This window comes from Urocitellus parryii, chromosome 4 (genome assembly GCF_045843805.1).
Source record: "Urocitellus parryii isolate mUroPar1 chromosome 4, mUroPar1.hap1, whole genome shotgun sequence".
In the NCBI taxonomy this organism is placed as follows: Eukaryota; Metazoa; Chordata; class Mammalia; order Rodentia; family Sciuridae; genus Urocitellus; species Urocitellus parryii.
In genome coordinates this window covers 146,703,660-146,724,944 of record NC_135534.1, presented here as the reverse complement: position 1 = coordinate 146,724,944, position 21,285 = coordinate 146,703,660, and the positions used below count along the sequence as shown (strand labels likewise).

Below are 21,285 nucleotides of genomic sequence, written 5' to 3'. Positions count from 1 at the left end.
CCCGAGTAAGAGGCAGGGTAATAAATACCCTGACCTCACTGTACTCTCAGTCAGTCTCCTGCCAGGGCTGTTTACTGATGAAAACTAACTGGCAGCCAGAGAGCAATGATGTGGTCAGTGGAGCTCAGCCTTCTAGAAAGGAGAGTGAAGTGAATGAATTTGGTGAAACAAATAGTATATAAGCTGGCACAGGAGGGAGGAACTTTGTGAGTTTTAGTTCTTTGTATCTTTCTCTCTTCCTTGTTCCTATCCCATGTGCCCATATTAACCAGAATACCAATATATAGTAGGTACTCAGTGTTAGATAATTATTTTTAATGCTCAATAATTTTCAAGTACTGTCAGTATTTCCTTCATTCTATTTTTTAGAATATGTCTTCTCCCTATTCCTGATAATAACTTTAACTCAAGTCTTTAACTTATCTTGCCTCTAGAGCTACTGCTTCCCTCATAATTTTTTTGGTACATTCTCTACAAATGAAAGACAAAAAAAACAAGCAAAGCAAATCAACCCATGAAAACATACCACCTTTAAAAAAAGACCAAATTTACTATATTAGTTGATGAGATTTTCTGATTAGTTTCTCTTTTTCTCACCTTTCTTTATATTGCTTCATTAGAGTTGACATCACATTATTTGTGGATATTTAAGCAAGGTTCTTGTCAACTACCTTTCCAAAAGTGTTAGAACTTCTAATCTACCTTACCTGTTTCTGACAGGGAAGTATTATCTTTTGAAGTCTACAATAAACTTTCAGAATTTTATTTCTTTTCTAATGATTGCCAGACATAGAGGTATGGTGTTTTTAAGAGATGCTAACAAATTGTTGTGTTTTGACTGTAGGTCTAAGTTAAAAATATTTTATAAAAATGATTCTTTTATTGGATGCTTCCTTAGTTTGTTTTCAGCAGTGAAAACTCCCACTTAGGTTAAGCAGCGTTTTTGATCCACTTATTTATGCATCATTCAGTTTTGTCACCTCTGTAGCTAGTTCTTTAGAAGCTGTTACAGTTTCTGGCTTTTCTGGAAATACAGTGCTTTGAATTTCATTTTTGGGTCATTGAATCAGTGCTGATTTATAAGAAAATGACATGGGTATTTAATGCAATTTTCTTTTAATCTTTTTAATTTGATTTCAGGAAGAATTTAAAAAATATTCACTTTCAAAATAGGTATGTTTAACCCTATGAAAAAATTATTTGTTGTACAGTTTCATATATCTTTTTCTTATTATACACATCAAAATTTCTTGTCTTTTACCAATCTTCAACATAAATTAGTGTTCATTCAGGGTTATTTCTTCTGGGTGAAGAATGATATCACATTTAACAAGAAGTCTGTAATTATTGTGTCACACATTTGAAGCTACAAATAGGGTAATCCTATAAAGCAAATCCAAACTGTAACTTATTTTTTCATAATGTGCAATTTTATAATGAAGTAAAGGTTGTAATGCCAAATAAGGGTATTGAGTTCAAGAGTATATAAGTAATCATCTTATAAAATACATTTTTATTTATTTTTTTGATCTTTGTGAAACTGTACCCAAAGTTCACCATAAATTTTTATCAGTGGATCTCCATATTTTTTGGTTAACTAATCCCCTCCTCAATAAAAAGGGAAAAACAAAGTAAATTCTATTAAATTCAGTTTTCTCACTATTCTTTCAGGGCTATTTATCCCTCAAGCAGTACTTGAGTACATTTTAACATGTTTAATATTTCATGGGCTGAAGTTCTCCAAAACTAAGTTCTAGCCAAGTGCATTTTTGTATTAAGCCTGTCTGTGGAGGTCTTAACAAATGGCCCTAATTATTTTTATGGAAGGAAGTAGTAGATAAAAATTTCAAACAGTGTTCAAAGGCAAGTGTTTTACACATTCCACTGTAAAATTTGTGGTTTTGTGTCTCCTCACATCAAAAATGTTAGTAAGCTAAATAAATTTTTGGAAAAAACGTGTATTAAACCCAGTCTTTGAAAGTATAAATGGCATCCAAAAAAAATACATGCTATTTGAATCAGGGATATTTTTATTTTATTAGTGTCTATATTACAATCATAAAAAAAATCCAAGGATAAAAAATAATTCAGTCATATAACAATTGACATAACCATTCAAAAACAATTTAAAGACTTTATATAGTATTAATATACTTAAAATAGTAATAATGTCCAAGACAAACTTGGGAGATGTTTTTTGCAGACTCTACATTACACTGGGGCAGGTGAATAGAGGGAGAGAAGAGAGAGAGGGGGGAGAGAATGACTGAATGGGATTAAAGGTGTGCAACACTGTACCTGGTTTATTAACTTTATACTAAGTAATCCACAAAAAAATTTTCTTACTTTTACAAAAGTATTGCAAAAACATGTTTAGTATTTTAAATTAATTCATTTGTTATTCATCTCTTAAAATCCATGTAAATTAGGATTTTGGAATTGAAATCACTGAGATTATTGATTTATAAATTTTCTTCTTCTTCTTCTTTTTTTTTAACCACTAAAACCCTTTGAGTTTTATGTGTTACCTAGAGATCTTAACTTTCTCATTCTGGTCAGAGCAACACAATCTTCTAAACACTACTAAATTGAGATTCTAATAGAGAAATAGAAAAAAATTTGTCACTAACCATCTAGATTTCACTTTAAACCTTCAAAAGCAATTCCTTGTTTCCATATGTGTTTAGTATTATTAAGTACCATAACTAATACTTTTGGGCAGAAAATCAACACTATCTAGTATATGGCACACTTAACATATTTAAAAAAATTGCTAAGGATGATTTTACTACTTATCCTTTTCCTTAGTGAACAAAAACATTGAAGAAAAAAATGGTCCTAATCAAGTTGGTAACATAGTATTTCTGTGGTTTAGGGACAGCTATTATTGATATTATAAACATACATGTAATGTGCATTAACTATAATTTTGACAAATATAGATACCTATATAAATACTACAAAAAAACAAGATCCTGAACAGTACTTTCTAATAGAACTTTGGAAATGATATTCCGTATTTGCATTGTTCTATTTACTAGCCACGGTCACATTATTATTGAGCATTTAAAACCTAGTTAGTATGCTTACAGTTGTACATTTTAATTAATTCATTTTTTTGGTACCAGAAATTGAATCCAGGGGTACTTAACCACTGAGCATCCCCAGCCCCATTTATGTTTTACTCTGAGGCAGAGTTTTGCTTCATTGCTCAGAGCCTCACTAAATTGCTAAGCGCTTTGAACTCACAATCCTCCTGTCTCAGTCTCCCAAATTGCTGGGATTACAGGCATATGCCATTGTTGCCAACTGTACATTTTAATTTACACTAAGCTTTTAAGAGCAACATGTGGATACTGGCTTCCAAGTTGGAGAATACATAAATTTCCATCACTCTATAAGTTTCCACCTCCATTCCCCTGCCATCATAGGGAAACACTAAACATAATTTAGTTTTTCCAGTGTTGGACTTTATGGATTCCTGCATTATGCCTCTGTGCCTGGTTTCTTCTGCTGAGAATCTTTTGTCTATATTAGTAGTCCTTTCTTTTTAATTGTTCAATAGTACTCAATTGAATAAATGTACTATAATATTGTTTTCCCCATCATCTTACATTTGGGTTGTTTCTGGTCTTTTAGTTTTAGTGCTGCCATGTTTTAGTTGATGTTTTGAATTAATCAAAGGGGGAAAGCTGTATGTGTATATCAAAAGATAATTTTAAAGACTTTAAAAGATAGTCTTTAAAGTCTTTAAAAGATAGTCAATGTATGATTCTATTATTATATTTTTGTACTAGGATGAAAACTTAATTCCAAAGTATATGTAAGGATAGACAGATGTACTTCAGAACTGCTATCACCTGGTTTGTGTAACTTGAAGAAAAGACAATAACAAAGACAAATTTACCAAAAAACAATTGCACTGTTTTCAAGACCAAAATAGACTTTAGGTGAGGATGAGTGTGGTAGGGGGTCCTCAAAAGATTAAGTGACAGATCATATATATTTTATTGTTGTTGTTGGGGATTGAATCCCAGTCTCTATGTAGTTTTGAATTACTTTGTACTCTATTACCCTCTCACTGTTATTGATAATTATCAAATATCCACAGAGTTTCAAATCCAATGAAGGCTATCAGTAATCTAGTAGTCTATTTCCCTTGTGGTCTGTATAAACACTTAATACTGATTAGAAATGAAACCATTAATTTCATGAGAACTAAAGCTCTGTTTTACTCAACTGAGGAAAACAGAATATTATAATCAAATGAAAAATTTTAAAACAGGTTTGTTAACTCTGCTTTATTAAAGGATTCACTACAAATTCAATGACAAATTGCCATAGAATACATTAATTTTCTGAATCCTCATACATATTTTGGAAGCACAGCTAAGGGTTATCAGTATTTTTTTTTCATATATACATTTCCCGTTTCAAGCATTAATACCGAAATAACTTACTGATTCCTGAATATATAGTAGATTAACAATAGGAGGAAACATCCTACTAGGTAATAATGAAAAGGAAATTTATCTTTAAGAATGTTATAGTAATTTATAAAGTATATGATTCATACACAAAGAATCAGGGCTTCATATCTTTCAAGTGGATTTTCAGCTAAAAATGTGTTCATCTATGTCTCTGCCAGTCATTCCAATCTCAGTCTAAATTCAAAAGGCTAATTTTAAGTTCAGTTTTCTACTAACTGAGTTTTATTAACTTTGAACACTTTACAAACTGCTCCATTTTAGTTACTCAGCAAATAATTATTGCACTGATAATTTACTGAATTTGTCAAGGAGTGTAAAATGCTTTTGGTTAGGTATATTTTTACTTGAGCCCAATGTTTTACATTGCAGTAGGCAATAACTGTTACAATGGTCTAACACTGAGGGATACTTAACAAATAATGTATTTTTGAAGTGCATGTACAATAATTATGCAGCTTTCAAAATAACTCTAAAGAATCTCTTACTGGAACTGACTCCTGGCAAAAGGATTTCTTGGTTCTTTTATAACTAATTATAACAATGAATGCATATGAAGCCAGATTTAAAGTCAGTGTAGTTAGGTAAATCGGGTCTAATATCGAGTGAAATCTAAAATGGAGGCCATGTTGAGAATGAATTTCCGGAAAAGTTGAGCAACTCTTGGAATGTTAATGAAGCCCAGGAAACAGCCCCCAACAGATTTGAAGATAGCCCATCCCAAAGAAATGTTAATGAACAGCAAACTTGACTCGGAAGTGCCCAGATTACTTCTTTGGCCCACCTGTGTCCCAACCCTTCAGACCTTTCCACCTACATTCCATCACCAAAAACTATAAATAAGGGAACATATTCGCCCTTCAAGGGATTCCACCTCTTGGGTTCCCTTCTTCCTCCGCCATAAGTCTTTTCTGCTGTCCTTTAATAAACTTCTAATTTTCCACTCTGACCTTGCCTCAGCGTGCTTCTCTGGTGTTATTCTTCAACATTGGGGAAGCAAGGACTCCTCACGGGTCAACATTGGTAACACATACATAATGTGTGGCTTTCAATTCCATAGCTCGAATTGGTAGTTTGGTAATTTATTCAATGAGGTGGTAAAATCGAAAATTTCACATTAACCTCACTATGGTTAGAAGTCACCACTAATGATCTTAAAATGGGTATTATTCTACATAACCCAAATTCTAAATTTAAAGAATTCACTTACAGGAAGTTACCTATTCCTAACTCAGAAAAAGACTAGACCACCAAGTTGGGGGTGGAGGGCACTGGGAGTCTTTAAGCAGCTTAAAACTGACATTACAATATCCTAGAACAAGGGTCACAATTTTGCTAAAAAGGCAGTCCCTTAAAGTACCTAATTATACTCTTGAGACAGTTTTGCACAAGCTTCATTATGTGATTTTCTTGCCTGAAGATTAAAAGCAGTAAATTAAAAGGGTGGGAAGGATAATAGAACTATGTTCACTGACAGCCGGAAGAAGCAACAGCTGACAGTGAGGAGACAAGAAAACTGTAACAGACAATAGAACTAAAAAAGCAAAGCTATTCAGAGCCATGTAGTGTGAGCAAGCAGCCCTAACACCATTGTAGGACTAGAGGACTTTATCTGTAAATGTAATAAAATGAGTATTCTAAATTTGAAGAGCTGAACTGCTACTGGTCACGTCAATGAAGTAACAGTGGGTCATGAAATCTTTTACCTTTAGCTCAATGCTGTCCAATGAATTATTATTACATGGTAACTCATAAAAATACAACTTTCATGAAATTACGGAAGGTTAACAATATTACTTTCTTAAATCTATTGTCCCAATAGTTGGTTTCTAAATCCTTGTATTTTATGATCCAGAGAGGTAAAACTATTTATAGAACTCTGCTTATTTTTCCTACAATGAGAATCTTTTCTACTTAATAGTGTGTTGCCCGGATTAAATGAGATAATGTATGCAAAACCTTTAACACAAGGTCTAGGACACCAAAAAAAAAAAAAAAAAAAAAAAAGAGCTCGGTATTATTTTAGCACTGGTGAACCCATGCCGGCCCAAATCCCTTATTTGCAGGTGCAAAAATTAAGCCCCAAGAGAACTGACTTCCTAAGGCTCTACTTCTAATTTATTGTCTTCGATAAGCTGCTTAGCTGCAAACATTGGAGATTTTGGGTATTGCCAGGGCCCGGGGGCACGTGCCTGCTGGACTCCAGTGTGTAAAGAATTGGACGAATATGTTTGAACCATGCATTATCAATGGATGTTCCATATAGCAGGTTGTGGGCTGACAACGTTCAACATAGAAGGAAGCCATTCGTTTGTTTCAATACAGCCTGGAATGGCATGAACCTCTACTACCTTAGGCTGTCAAGTAAAGAGGCTAAGGGCGAGGCAAGAAATACAATACAGATTGAGCTCAATTCCAAGTTTGGTCAACTCTGAAGAGGGATGAACACTTTGCTTGGGGAGGGGTGAAAATAACGGGGAACCAAAAATTAACGGGACAGTAGTTCAGGCAGGTGTAAGTTACCCCACCCCTCCACGCCTTTAGTCGAGGGAGCTCGCCAGGGGTTTTCCGGGAAGGGCAAATTCTTGTTCTTTATTAGCACTTACTCCCAGCCCCGTAGGCTGGGAGTGATGACTTCGCGTCTTCGCTCCGGAGTGAGGGCCGGACGCGCTCCGACCTCCCTACCTCTCCGCGCCAAACCGCTGCGGGTCCGCAGGAGGCCCGCCCGCTGCCCACACGCGCCCCAGGCTCGCCTTCTCTAAGATGGCGGCGGAGGCAGCTCGCTCACACCCCGCCGCCCGCGCTTCCCGGAGTCGTGGCCTCAGGAGGCGGGAGTAGAATAGGGAGCAGACAACAGAAAGGAAAGGGCAGCTCGGACCCTCCAGTCCAACGAAGGACCCAAAGAGTCTAGTAAAGGGATAAGCCAGGAGGCAAACACTACCAGTAACACCGCTGGCGATTCACGTACGAAGCAGTGCCACATCCGGGCCCTCCGCCGAGCCCGCCCCGGAAATGATGTTTGTGGGGGGGGGTTGAAGGCCGTTCTTCAAAGTGGATGCTTCCCCCGCCATAGCTCGTCTCCTCACAAAGTGCCTGAGATCGCTCTTACTATTCCCATCCCTGGTTTAGCCATTACCCTCTCATGGCTCTGGGGCTCCTCTGCACAAAGCTGGCTGCGGTGACCGACAATTCTTTCTTTACAGAAAGTATTCCTCGCATTCTAACTCTAAAGTCTCCTCGGCTTGACCAAATTGTGTAGTAGCGTTCGTCCGAGAGGACTTTTAGTGACGGCAGGCCTGGCGAAGCCTAAGCGCACTTCCTCGGAGTCCCTAAATCAGAATCCCGTGCTCTCGGCCTTCCCTCCGCCCGCCCGGGTTCGGAGCCTTGTCAGTCAGGGTGGTGAGCCCGCCCCTTCCGGCGACTCCGCCGGCCCGCCTCCTCCCCTCTTCCCTCCCCCACCCCTCCCCGTGCGAGTGTCTCCCTCTCCCTCTCGCTCCCTCTCTCTCTCTCCCTCTCTCTCTCTTTTGTGAGTTATAGCAACCGTTGCCTTGTGAATCAAGCGCCATAGTCACCGTAGTCCTGGCGACTGTTACCCATCAACAACAACTACTCCTCTCCTCCTCCTCCTCCTCTTCCTCCTCCTCCTCCCCACCACCACCATCTCCATCACCCACCAACAACACCACAATAATCCACAGCCAAGGTGAATATTCTTCGGTCTCTACATGTGTGTGGGAGCGTGTGGATGCGTGTGAACGCGTGTGTCCGTGCGTGTGTGTGTTCGTGTGTGCGAGCGGAGCGTGGCTGTGCGGGGTCTCACTCCTGACACCGGGCTGCTGCTGCGGCGCGGCAGCCGAGGGGCTCTGTCCCCGGCTTGTTTACAATGGACCCTGCGCGCCGCGGCGGGGTCGGGGGTGTGGGCGCCGCGCCGCCCGCTGGCCCTCCCCGGCCCTCCGCGGCCGCACTTCAGGGATGGAGCGGGAGCGCGGGGGGCTGAGAGCCGAGCGGGAGAGGGAGCCACAGTTTTCCGATGCCGATGCTGGATCTTTCCCTTAGGTCTGGTGAGAGGAGGAGGGTCAGGTGAAGAGATAAGGGATTTTTTTTTTTTTGCCCCCGTTCTTTTTCAAAGCTGCTTGTTTCCTTTTTCTTTGAAAACCGAAATAGATAACAATGTGCGGCCGGGTGGGGGGACCCAAGAGGTGGTGTTTTGTTGTTGTTGTTGTTCACTTGTGGGGCCTTGTTATGGGTTTTGTTATTTTTATCCTCATACATCCGTGAACTTTTCCCACCGCCTATTCCCTTCATTTTTGCCCCTCTTTGCTTGGTGCTAAATGATTAGCTGCTCTTCTTTGACCATCATCAGCTTCATGGTTTTCTTTTTTCTTTTAAAATAGTATTTTCTTTGTGCTGCAAACAGTCTTAATATCCATTCAGCACTCTTCCCTCTCCCCCCCCTCCCGCCCCAACCCCTTGCACATACATTGAAACCCGGGGCCTCTTCGCTGTGCTCTCTGTTGCACAGGGAAAGAGATTTTTTTTTTTTTTTAAAGTCAGTCTCTGTCTCTCTCTTTTGGTGGTGTGTGTGTGTGTGTGCGTGTGTGTGTGCGCGCTTGCTTGTGATTTAAACCGGATGCAGGGTATCTGTTGTACTTGGGTTAGTAGTTATTGACAGTGCTTTATCCTTCTTGTGGAGATGGGAGGGAGTAGTAGTGAGGTTCCATTTCACTTTGATGAACCTCCCCTCCCCACAGTGGAGTGTTAACAATTTTCATTGTGGTTATGAGACTTCGTGTGTGATGAACAGGGAAAGGACACAAGGAAGCTTTCGAGAACTCACTTCACAATGTTATTTGTGACAGTTATGGTACTTTAAGAGGTTTTTTTTTTTTCATCATTTCCCTTTGAGAGTTGAAATTGAAGTCAAGTTGTTCATAAAGAATGCATGAAGCTTCTCAACTTGAAACGTGTGTATATTTCACTTTCTTTGTGGTTGTTAAGATCTAGGCATGAGTGTACTTAACATATATTTTTTATTTACTTTTTTATTTTCTTTGGACAGTGAACTTAAACCTGCTAGGAAGAGGGAACTTCTTCTTTTTTTCCCCCAAGAAAATGTTTTTCTCTGCAGATTTGAGTACTTATCAGTCCTCAAGTAGTAGGGTTCTTGATTAAAGCTAACCTGGTTTTACAGATCTCTTAATTTTGTTCATTTTTCAGTCTAACTTTTAATTGATTATCAGTCAAAAGTATTATAAATGAATGTATACTAAAACAGATATAATGTACTATTATAGTTGCACATATTGTAATTTCCAATTTAGATTTTAAAATACTTATTTAAACAGTATTCTTTGTAACAGCAAACATATATTGATTAACTGACAGCAGCCTGTGAATAATATGGCAGCATTAATTATTCTTGAGATTGTCAATGAGCAAGTTGGGTAATTATAATGCTATTTAGGCTAATATTTTAAAATAGGAGTTAGGGGTTTAATAAAACTTCCTTTTTTGTTTAATTGTGATTCCTATTTTAAATGCAGATGATATTTTATTCGAAAGGAAGTTTTCTTCAGCACTCACATCTCTTTCTAATCATCCCCTCCCCAACCTAAATTCCATGAAAATTTCTCTGACTAACTTGTATTTTTTTTTTCTGTTCAGATGAGTGTCAAATGCCTGAACACTTTTGGATGGTGAAGCTCCTGGGTCCTATAAACTGTCTCTGAAGTTAATAGGAGTTTTGCTGTCTTGGGATAGTTTTAGATCTTACGCCATTTACATAAGTTTCAGTCAAGTAGATTATATATATTCTACAATGTTATATTTAGTATTTTTATTTGCAGTGTCTAAAAACATTTTGAGGCATTTTACTTGTGTGTTTTAGATTTTCTAAAATTTGAATTTAGATTCACAAACTGATTTGAAAGCAGAGTTTAAATTGAATTTGACTTCTTAACCAATTTTAAAGCATGCATGTGATATAAAAGTTGCTGTTAGAGATACTTAGGGCTCAAGTAAATGAAAATTATTCATATGGATTGGTTAAATAATAATCATAAATAGTAACAAAACAAATGACATTTAAAATTAAATACAGAGGCAAATACTCAGCATTTAGTTCATTCTTTCTGTAATATTTTTCCTAGAAGAGTGTATGTTATGTGTTGGTATTGCTTTCAGTTTTTAGACTATCAGAAATCTGTGAAAGTAATCATGCTTTCAAACTATATTCACTAGTAACTTTGTTTGAGTAGCTAAATATATAATGCTTTTCAGTCTTTTTGTATTGTTTTTCCTATGAATTATATTAAACCACATAGGACATAGGCATAGTAAATTTACATTATGTAGTAAACTAATAATGTATTCCTAGAAGTTTGCATCGTTTTACAACGTTTTCATTATATAGAGGTAGTTGTGCCTGATTTCTGAAATACTGTGTTATTCTTCAGTATTCAAATAGTCTTGTACTCTACTTAGGTACTCAATTAAAAGGTTTATAGTTTAAAAGCTTGAAATTCTTTAACCTTAAACAATTTTTTTAACCTTTAACAAATTTATGGTAATTTTTTTTAACCATTAAAAAATAACAAAAAACTGAATGAATCCTAAGATAGTTGCCATGCACTATTTGAATGATAAGGTTACTTTTGGGTGATGTTTTTCATTTTTCTGGAGAAAGTTGGTATTATGTATGCATTCCTCTAAACTTCCAACTCAGGGATAATAAGTATCACTGTATTTTCAAACTGTAGGTGGTACATAATTTTGCTTTTCAGATTTTAAATTATGTGTATGTTTGTGTATATTTTTAAAGGATGGGTGTCAGGTGTGTAGTAAGAGTTAATTTTTTTTCCCCCTGATCTGAGCAGTCTAATAGGATTGTTACTTTGTTGTTAATATCTACACTGAGAATATAAGAAATGAAAATACTAAATAAGTAGACTTTTTAAATGATGAATATGCTGGTGGTTTATTTTATGTTGAGCATCTGACTAAATATCCTTTGTTCTCAGTTACTTTATAAAAATAGTTTGCTTAAGTAAATCATTTGCCTTTAACTCTTTGGATATTCTAGTAGCTACCATAAAATGGCTTATAAATTCCTTGTTGTTCACAGGTGCATAGCGTTCCCATATTTTGGAAATCCAAGATAAGTAGATTTGACTAAATCTAGTGTGTTAGAGACAGATGGCTGCTTTAAACAGGTGTCACTTTCATTTTTTTACTGCATTGTGTTGGGACTTCCACAGGGGTTCACAAAAGGGCTGTCTAAAGCAGGTGGCATCCTTTGCTTTTATCTTTGGTTAGATATTTTAGAGTTAATTATTTTCCTAGGAAGAGTTTTTTTTTTTTTTAAGTAAAATTTTTGTACTGTCCTCTTTGAACTACTGAAGATTGGTCATAGCTCATGTCTAAGTATCATGTCTAAGTATCCCTGTATTTTCAAGCTGTAGAACTTGTAGATGCTTTTAAAAACTATTTATCAATTTTTACAAATAATGACAAATTCTCTTTGAATCCAGAAAAAGAATGTGGAAGTTCCTTACACATTCAAAGGTCAAATTTATCTGAAGCAAAAGGATTTGACTAAAGTGAAATTTGGTTAACATGATAAATCAATTTTAACCATTTCATACTTAGAATAATTTTTTGGATGATGTTATTTTAATTTGAGCGATATGTTTTAGAAACAAATTTTTTTTGTTAGTTTCATATTTTAAAACAAAAAATTTCCTGACCTATTTTAGTTGCTGCTATAAAATTTGTAGAGTTCTTTTAAAATGAAAATTGTTTTAAGCATTAGAGTTTAAAAATATATGCTGGAGTAAATAAAAGATTATCAACCTATTGATTTCTAAGGTTTATTTTTACTCTGTGATTCCATCGCTTTTTTTTTGTAGGAATTTTGCACATCTTATAACAGATGCACCAGAGGGTGCTATGCTGTTATCAATATTAGATTATTATAACTAAAAATGTGAAATGATTAGCACTTTTGTTTAAAGAAAAAATTTTAATTACCTGTGTATTCAAATATATAGTCTTATTTCTGTGGAGTTTAAAATTTAATGTACTGTCTCATTGGCACTTTTATATTGAAGTGTGTGTGTATTATTGCAACATATAGCATACTAAAGTTGAAATCTTTGATGTAGTCAATGTCATCAGTAGTCCTTATAAATTAAAATATATGCAGATTTTTGAATATCAAAAATTTATTTTAACTTGAGAAAAACATAACCTGGTGTTTTGGTTTTCTAGAATTTGATATTGCTGGCACATATCAGTATATTACATGTTCTTATAACACTTTGATATAGCATAATTAGTGATAGGCTTTCATGGCATAATGTTCAGAAATATACCTGAAAAGTGTGAATGTTTATGGTGGCTAAGTGAAGGCAAATATGGTGGTTATCATGCTTAATAATCAACAATAATAATATAAAAAATTATCTAGATAAATCAGTTCCTGCTTTATGCTGTTGGAGTAGTCTGGCTTGTTTTTTTTTTTTTTTTGTAAATATTGATTTTATTTTTTAAATACATGACAGCGGGATGCATTACAATTCTTATTACACATATAGATCTGGCTTGGTTTTTGAATTCTGCTTATTATCAGCAAAGTTTTAGATTCTCTGCCTTATTCTGTGCCTTATACTTCTAAAGTAGGAACAATTTTCTGTATCTGGAGAGATTTTTTTAGAGCTGTTGAATCTGGTATTTTGGGCTGCTTCTTGCACATCAGTTCTTTTCACAACAATATACTCTCAAAGGTGAATACTGACACAGTGGTGTCTTCCCCAAGTAAACTTTGAAAGGTAAAGATTCATTAAAGGAACTTTTAATTCTTGATCATGGATGTATTCCACATTAAACTATAATCTGCTAATGGTGATAATTTTAAAAAGTAACTTTATAAAGTATAACAATTTATGTGGTGGAATGTGTCAAAGAATATAAAAAGTCACTAGAGAGTAACAATATTTTTAAATACTGGTCTTAACTAAAGAAGGTTAGGCATTTTTTCTGTAAAAAATATATAGTCCCACAGTTTACTAGTTAGTCAATGACACCGTGATTTTTAAAAGTATATGGCAAATTGTATTGTTTAGAAATCTTTATATTTGAAGTTTTGGGTTTCATATCAAAGTACAGCATGTACATCATTAAAATGATCAGTTATAAAACTGCGTTGTATTTAGAGTATCAATACAAAAATGCATGGTTTGAGTATATTAAAGGCTAAGAACACAGGCTTGGAGTCAGATTTCCGATAATCTTATTAGCTGTATGACCTGGGACAAGTTATTTGCCTTCACTTAGCCTCAGTTTTCTCATTTGAAAGATAGGGTAAATCTTAGGGTTTTTGTGAAAATTAAAAGATAATTTATGTAATGTAGGTTAGTTAGTCTTTGTTGTGGAATACCTGTTATTTTTATTAGGAAATGTTTAGATACCTATTGTAACCTTTTTGCTACTTAGTTATCATTTGAACATGATCCTTGGTGACCATTTATTTTCTAATGTGGCTGAAGTTCTGAAAGACTTTGTCCACTAGTCCAAGTCCAAGTTATTAAGTAATTATTCTTTTTTCTCTCCTTTTAAAAATAAAACAAGACCATGAAGATATCTTTCAGTCACAGGTTTGGATTGCCATTTGATAATCAGTCTTGTTACCACATTGAATTAAAAGAATGTTAGTCCAAAATTATGTTTTAGTTTTATTCTGCAGCCATATTATAGTGGGGCTCCTTCTACTACATTCACATAATTCTACTGGTCTAGGGATTTCAGATTAAGAACTAATGATGTAACATTTCATTGTGTCTTACACTTCCCATTGTCCATTTCATTATCCTATTTAGATTTTCCTCTTCACGTTTCAGGTGAATTTGTTTGAGATCATTTTGAGCCTTATTTATAAACTTCATATTAAATCTAGTCATTACTATATAATAGGATATTCTGGTCAATTTTATAAAGATGAGTTGTTCAGGGAATTATTCTGCAGGTCTATAATATATAGCTTATTATTGTTATTTACTGAGGGTATGAAATGTATGAAGTCAGCTCTGGTCTTCCTATAACAATAAGGAATTTTGGAATTAATTTGCTAACTCCTATCTTAGATTGTAAAGTAATCTTTGAACATTATCCAGAATAATATATGAAATTACAGAGGGGAAATGTCTTCTCTGGCTTCCTTTCTTTGGATGTTAGAAATGTTTAGCATTTTGAAGTTGGAAGCTAAATATAAAGTTGCTGTTTGGTAATTTGATACATTTTTATTCTTTTGAGCAATTTGATTAAGAATGAAATGTTTTTCTTATTTTAGAGTGATTTAAATGGTTTTAATCTTTGTCAAAGTAGAAAAATTATGATTAACACATTCCATCTGAAAAATTGTCTGATAGTCATCTTTTCCCCCAAAAGTATTGTATATTGTACCAACTTTTTGTTTGCCTTTCATTTTACCTGCTCCTATCTTCCCCCATCTTGTGTTTAATTAATTATATGACCCCCTTTACGTTATTTTTATAATTAGCCCCATCACATAAATGAGACTTACTCTCAACTCAGCCATCTCCTTTGCTTGTGAATTTGACACATTTTAAAGAAACTTTTCAAAAAAGTCTAGGAAATAGGGCTTTACATGGGAAGATTATTTTCAGTCATCTATTATTTTCTTACAATATTCATCTGACTACTCTCTTTAACAAATATATAACCTTATTTCACTAATGATGTACCTAAGTGTAGTTTTGATTCAGAATTCTCCCTCATCATGAGTTTGTTCTTGCCTCTAGCTAAGTATTTTAGGGTTAATCTCTAGTTCACTCTCTAATTTGCACAGTCACATATGCCTGTCTGTTGCTGACTTTTTTAACTCCTGGATTCTTTCTCATTTAGAAATACCCAGTCAATACAACTTGTCTTTATTTTATATTGCTTGGACAAGGAGTCCCAGAGGTTCTTGATGTTTCCTGTTTAGGCAAAAATAGGTATGGGATAATAGGAACTGAATCAGCGATAAGAGAGTAAGAAAAATAAAGTATATTAGTTGGTGAGAGGAGACAGATAAATTAAGATGTGGTAGAAAAGGAAATGAGAGACAGTGACTAGGTGAAAAATTAAGGACTTCAAAAGTACCAGCAAAATAAGTATAAAGAGGAGACAACAAAAGTACTCAGTTTGCCCCTAAGTGTGAAACCTTAGCCTAGTCACTTAAATTCTGTAGGTCTCAGCCTTTCCATCTGTAAAATGAAACAGTAGGACTTTGTAATCTCCAAAGCTCTTTCCAACACTAATAGTCTCTGATTCCATGCCAAAATTGGCACTGGGAAAAGGAAGCATGCCAATAACATAGAGCCAGGAATTGGTGATTGCTTTACCTATGTTCTGAAAGGCTAGCATGTTGCTTGCCCTTGCTGCTTCTAATAACAACAACAAAGAAATAAAACTCTAAACCTGACACTAGGATAATGACCATACCTATGGCAAAGTGTCAGAAGGTTCTACCATTTCATTGGTTCTAGTAGAGAGGATGGCCAAGTGCCCTGATTTGCTCACCCACATAGGAATTATCTGAGCCTCACAGCTTGAGTTCCTGCTGGAGCCAGCTTTACTATGTATGTGTGCCAGACAAGTGTCTGACAGTTGGGGCTCCTGCCTGTTGCTCACCAATGAGTTATTTAAAACCGGACATAATTTCACAAGAATGTGGATAGATGAGAGAGAGAGACAGACAGACCAGAAGCACTAGAAAGTAATTTAGGTTTCTGTTGATTTCATTTTTTACATTTCTCTATTTATAAAATCCTTGACTTTTTCATCCCCCCTCCCCTCCCCCCAATACTATTCAACTGGTGTTTGAAATGAGCTCAAATCCTGTCAAGGTCTGGGCAAGTTCAGACACTCTTTGGACTACTTTGAAGCCCTGGTCTGGAAGCATTGCCATCATCCACACTAGTCTTCTCTTATATTTCTACACTAGTAATAATTATTACTTTTATTTTGAATATGGCTTGTACTTAGAGCCTAATTTTTTTTTTTTTATAAATGGAATGCTTCACAAATTTGCATGTTATTCTTGTGTTGGGGCCATGATAATCTCTGTATCATTCCAATTTTAGTGTATGTGCTGTGGAAGTGAGCATGATAATCATTCTTTTAATTCAGATTTGGTATCAGAAAAACTGTTATGTCTTTTGGTTAAGTCATCTGCATTTTCATAAAATTTTAATGTGGTAAGTAGATGTCAGGATTTTTAGAGCAGGACTAGCTAAGAACAGAAGCATTTTTGCTTAATTCAGGAAAAGTCACATATTCTACTATACCTCAATTCTTTTGCCAGCCTAATAGGTAAGTGAACGAAAGATTAAGAGACTCTAATTACTATTATTATTAAGTTAAATTTTCCTAGTTGTTAATTAACCTTTATTTTATCTATCTATCTATCTATCTACCTATATATCTATCTATTTATTTATATGTGGTGCTAAGAATTGAACCCAGTGCCTCACTAGTGCTAGGCAAGTGCTCTACCCCTGAGCTACAACCCCAGCCCCATTATTATAATTTTTAAAAATTATTTTTGAGTGCTATTTTTAGTTGGTTAATGTAAAAACATTCAAGTTTCTGAACTACATTAAGATTTGTATGCTTAATAGCATATGTTTATTTCAATATAACCATCATCCTTAGAATGCATCTGGTTCTCTTAATTTTCAGTCATTTAGTGTACTCAGTCATTTAGTGTACTCAGCCATCTTAGAGTTGCATATTACTTGACTTGGGAGTTAAGTTTCTTTCTTCCATACTTTAGTTATGGAATAATGGGAGATGCTGCTATAGTAGAGTGGGAAGAAGCAGATAATATTTAAAAATCATATCCTATTTTTCTTATTGATACCAGTGCCTTATATATTCTTCCCAGTTCATTTTCCTGGATTGTGAAGTTTTGGTGGGGTTAGGACTCCAGATAGGCATTGTGAAGTAACTCAGAAATTCCACCATCTTTTCCAAATTTCTTCTCTTTTCTGCTAAACTATTGTACTGAGAACATATATTTTTTGTGAGAGTAGGCATTTTATTACTTTAATAAAATACTTATTACATTATTAAATTATTACTTCTAAAGTTTGAGTGTATTTCTACTTAGTGGTTCCTTTTCTTCTACACATTGAATATATCTGTAAATGTCTGTTCCTTAGGATACTAGTGGATATAAAACAATATCTTTCTCTTTTAAGGAGGCTGTATTGTGATTTAGTCATGTACAGATTCAGATAGGTAGGAATAAAATAACGAAATAATGAGAAAAACTAGTTCATGCATTAAATGATTCCCTAAATCTTTCTCTTAAAATTTTGCTGTAGATAGGTGATTTTGTGGTATAATTTTTGAAATAAAACCTAGGTTTTTCTTCTGCTACTGGTGTTGACATTTTAAATAACCCAAGAATATATCTGTAACAACAGGCTTTTACTGATTGGCATCTGATTATATCTGATAACAGTCTAAGAGAGGAGTTTTGATGAAGTGTCAGCTTAAGGGTCATTAATAAAAAAAACATAAGTAACTAATAATCTTGAAATCACTTCTAAAGCTTTAAATGTGTAACATGTATTTGTGCCTCAGTGAGAACCCAACATGAAAAATTTATACACAGAGACTAGAAAACTTAGATTCTTTGTTTTACAACTTGATTATACTGAATGCTTCTAAAAAGGGTGTTTAAAAATGCTTTACATTTTTATGGTATACTTATAACATGGAATTTAGCTTAAAACTGTTTGTATATATGAGTGTTTATGTGTGTACACTTTTAGAAAGTAATTTTAATGATATATGGCTTAGTGCTGTAGAACTTACCAGTACCTTTTTTTTTTTTTTTTTTTTTGCTTACTGGTTTTTGAATTATATATCTTGGAATAGTATTAGGGACATTTAACATTTACCTCAGTGCTATTTTCTGGAGTCAAAGAAAATCAGGGGAATGGTTTAAGTTCTTTGAATTACTTTTGTGTGATGTTAGAAATAGTTTTTAATAGTGCCTCACATTACCTGATGAGTTTTAGAGGTATTTTTAGTTCATAAAGGCCATGAATGTTGAATTGAATTAAATTATAGTTAAAGACAAAAAATGTAATTAATTTAAATTATAGTAGGATAAAATATTGTGCTGCTGGATCAACATTTGATCTGTTCCTTTATTTTTTAGAAGTCTGCTGAGTTTTGAAATTTAAAACCTTTAAATAATATTGAATGGGTAAAGCTATATAATAGATGTGGATTTATATTTCAGCAAAGGTATAAGAACCATAAGGCTTTGAAGTGAGGAGGGATTTTTAAAAATCTTTGAACTTGGAAAGAGATGTATTTTAATATTTTAACTGGGTTAGAATTGCCTGAGCACATTTGAGTTTGAGAGGAATGCAAGTGACCATGGACTGGAGATAAAGATCAGAGTAATTTGTGAGAGAAGGTCATATTAGCTCCAGCCTGCTGCCCTGGATAAACTTAGAAGTAATTATTTTTGTTGCATGACATAAGCCTATAAAATTATGTTTTTGTTTATTTCCATTGCTGTGTGGAATTTCCCAAATATGTATTTTATGTGATCTTTGGAAATTCCAGCTTACCTTTTGGGTTACAAACCTTAGAAATAATGCCAATAGATGGCACATTACCTAGAACACCAGCTTAATCTGAAAGACTAAGGTAAAAATGAAGGTAAATGGGAGCGGGATTGTGTAATTCAAAACACTGGGATGTGAACAGTTGCTAGTACAATGTAAAGAAAAAGAAGGATCATATCAGGGCAAACGTGTGAATCCTGGTTTGCTATATTCAACATATCTAATAATAATGTAGCTATTACTGACAATATTTGTAGTATTTGTTTCAAAAATATTATAGCAAAGGTCTAAGAAGTACCTGGATATATCACTATATAAGTTTTTTTGTTTAATATTAGTTTAAATACAGCTTTAAATTTGATTAATTAAATGATTTACATCAATGTGTTTTTAGTACCAATTATTTTTTACATTAATATTATTAACATTTAGAAATACTGAAATGGCTTAGATACCCATTGGTTCTAAAGGAGGATTTTGAAAGAAAAGATAGACAATGGGGTATTAGATGCAAAATTGCATATTCTCAGGTATGTGGACATATTTTTTAAGATTTCAAATTGTAGAAGACTTCAGAAATGATAGATGGTATCCTTGGGAATCTGCAAGAATAAAAAAGAAAATGGAGTTGGTTGAAATTAATAGAGAATTTGGAAATTAAAAATAAGGTGATTAGATGGTAAACCACTCTAAATGGGGAAATAATTTGAATTAGCAGTTGTTTTTGTTGGTGGTGTTTTTTTTTTGTTGTTGTTGTTGTTTTTTTGTTTTTTTGGTACTGGGGCTTTAACCCAGGGGCATTTACCACTGGGCTATATTCCCAACCTTTTCATTTTGTTTCAGGGTCTCATTAAGTTGCTGAGGCTGGTTTCAAACCTGTGATCCTCCTACCTCAGCTTCCTGAATAGCTGGGATTACAGGTGTGCTCTACCACATCAGAAGAACCATCAGTTTTTAACCTTATTACGATTTTAAATAGTGGAAGTGGAGGAAAAGATTATGCTTGTTTTTTTTTTAGCATTTTCTTCTTTTTTAAATTAATTTTTAAAAATTTATATGACAGCGTAATGCATTACAATTCTTATTACACATAGAGCACAGGTTTTCATATCTCTGGTTGTATACAAAGTATATTCACACCAATTCATGTCTTCATACGTGTATTTTGGATAATAATGTTCATCACATTCCACTATCATTTCTAACCCCATATTTCTACCATTCCCTTTCCACCCCTCTGCCCTATCTAGAGTTCATCTATTCCTCCAGTGCTCCCCCTCCCTACCCCACTATGAATCAGCCTCCTTATATCAGAGAAAACATTCAGCATTTGGTTGTTTTGGGATTGGCTAACTTCACTTAACATTATCTTCTCTGACTCCATCCATTTACCTGCAAATGCCATGATTTTATACTCTTTTATTGCTGAGTAATATTCCATTGTGTTTACATGGTATATATGCCACATTTTTTTTTTTATCCATCCATTCATCTATTGAAGGGCATGGTACCACACTTTTTCTTCTTTTTAATTAGTTGTGAATATTTACAATAAGGTTCTCTGCCTTTTTTTTTGTACCATGAATTAAATCCAACACTGAATCACATCCCCAGCCCTTTTAAAATATTTTATTTAGAGAGAGGGTCTCAAGGAGTTGTTTAGGACCTTACTAAGTTGCTGAGTCTGGCTTTGAACTCACAGTCCTCCTGCCTTAGCCTCCCAAACTGCTGGGATTACAGGCATGTGCCATTACACACCTGGAAGGTTCTGGAACCTTTGTCTTTTATGGTATGAAGTTTGATTTTCTAGATGATATATATAGAAAAGCATTAAGTTGATATGTTGTATCAGGTGTTCTTGTAATTACTATGAAAAAATAACAAAATATTTTCATTTGGGATATCTGCTTATCTGATATCTAAAACAGTTTATGTTTGGGAAACCAATATATATTGAAACACTGTATACCATAAAGTACATATTCTTAAAATCTTCTGCATTTTGAAATATTTAAAACTCATATTAAAGTAGAATAGTATCACACTGCCATGTACTCATCACATAGATATAAAAATTATTATTTTTTACTGTTCTTAAAGGTATAAAATTTGAAATATTTGTTTATTGAAATAAACTTGAACTCTTC

The 21,285-nt window shown here is 34.5% G+C and overlaps 1 protein-coding gene and 1 non-coding gene across 2 annotated transcripts in view; one reads left to right on the top strand and one right to left on the bottom strand.

Moving 5' to 3' along the window:
• Positions 1-8,145: 8,145 nt before the first annotated feature.
• The window catches only part of Rfx3 (regulatory factor X3), a 305,603-nt gene continuing 292,463 nt past the window's right edge, over positions 8,146-21,285 (top strand). The window contains exon 1 of the mRNA XM_077797836.1: positions 8,146-8,190. The gene's annotated coding sequence lies outside the window, so the exon portion shown is untranslated. The remainder of the gene's footprint in view (positions 8,191-21,285) is intronic.
• LOC144254711 (U6 spliceosomal RNA) lies at positions 16,551-16,654 on the bottom strand. The gene has a single exon (XR_013343573.1). It is a non-coding gene; the product is annotated as a U6 spliceosomal RNA (small nuclear RNA).